Source organism: Otolemur garnettii, unplaced genomic scaffold (genome assembly GCF_000181295.1).
Source record: "Otolemur garnettii isolate 467f Iridium unplaced genomic scaffold, OtoGar3 scaffold00008, whole genome shotgun sequence".
Classification (NCBI taxonomy): Eukaryota; Metazoa; Chordata; class Mammalia; order Primates; family Galagidae; genus Otolemur; species Otolemur garnettii.
This window is the reverse complement of record NW_003852403.1, coordinates 12640132-12641550: the sequence shown is the minus strand read 5'-3', so window position 1 is coordinate 12641550 and position 1419 is coordinate 12640132. Positions and strand designations below refer to the sequence as shown.

At 38.4% G+C, this 1419-nt stretch overlaps 1 protein-coding gene across 2 annotated transcripts in view; it reads left to right on the top strand.

The window, feature by feature from the left end:
* Positions 1–1419, top strand: part of MCU (mitochondrial calcium uniporter) — a 201913-nt gene that overhangs the window by 160999 nt on the left and 39495 nt on the right. The gene's annotated exons all lie outside the window — the stretch shown is intronic.

The window sequence follows — 1419 nt, the reverse complement described above, 5'->3', positions numbered from 1 at the left end:
CTGAGCCACAGGCACTGCCCCATTTTTTTTTTTTTAATAGAGACAGGGTCTCACTCTTGCTCGGGCTGGTGTCAAACTCCTGAGCTTGAGCGATCTCCCTATCTCAGACTCCCAGACTGCTAGGATTATAGGTGTGAGCCACCACACCTGTTTATATATATATAAACAGATGTTTGATATAACATCTGTTTCATTTACTTATATTTATATATATATACACATACACACACATATATATATATAATTGTTTTCTTTTTTTGAGACAAAGTCTCACTTGGTTAACCTTGGTAGAGTACTGTAGTGTCATAGCTCATAGCAGCCTCAAACTCTTGGGCTCAAGCTATCCTCTTGCCTCAGCCTTCTAAGTAGCTGGGGACTATTGGACTACAGGCACCCACCACAATGCCCTGCTGTTTTTAGAGACAGGATGTCGCTCTGGCTCAGGCTGGTCTCAGACTTCCGAGCTCAAGCAATATATATAAACTTAAGGCCCACCCATCTGGGCCTCCCTGAGTTCTGGGATTACAGGTATGAGCCACCACTCCTGGCCACATGTCATATTATTAAGACTTTCTATCATTACTTTGGGTGTAGAATAAATTTTCCTAGTGGTTGAGCCCTTATCTCTGGAGTTATGAAATGTTAGGACTTCTTTTTAGATCTTCTTATGTCTTTCACATGAATATTTACCAAAATAGAGAGGTATGTGATTTGAAAATAATATAAAATAAGGCACCAGATTCCCATTTGATATAACATCTGTTTCATTTATTTGTATTTTAAGAGCCTTAAGTTTTTTCTGACTTTTACTTTGAAAAATTTCAACCTACAGAAAACTCGAAAGAGGATTAGTCCATTAAGTTCCCGTTTTCCCTTCACCTAGACTCGCCAATTTTTTTTTTTGTTTTAGGTTCATTGAGGATACAAAGATTAGGTTACACTGTTTGCATTTGTTAGGTAAAGTCTCTCTTATAGTTGTGTCCCGCCCCTAAGAGGTGTGCCTTACACCATAACCCCCATCTCCCTCCCTCCTTCTCCTCCTCCGCTCTCCCTCCTTCCCCTGCCCCCAATCTTGAATTGAGTTTTTCTCTTATGAAGGTATGTATTAGATTATGAAGTCTACTGGCTTCATATTAGAATTGATTATATTGGATTCTTGCTTCTCCATTCTTATGGTACTTTACTAAGAAGAGTATATTCCAACTCTATCCAGGATAATACAAAAGATGTAAAGTGTCCATCTTTTTTAATGGCTGAATAATATTCCATGGTATACATATATCTGGGTTGGTGAGCATTTAGGTTGTTTCCACCTCTAGGCAATTATAAATTGAGCTGTGATAAACAGTCTAGTGTAAATGTCCTTATGATAATTTTTTTTTGCTGTTTTTTTTTTTGGCCGGGGCTGGGTTTGAACCT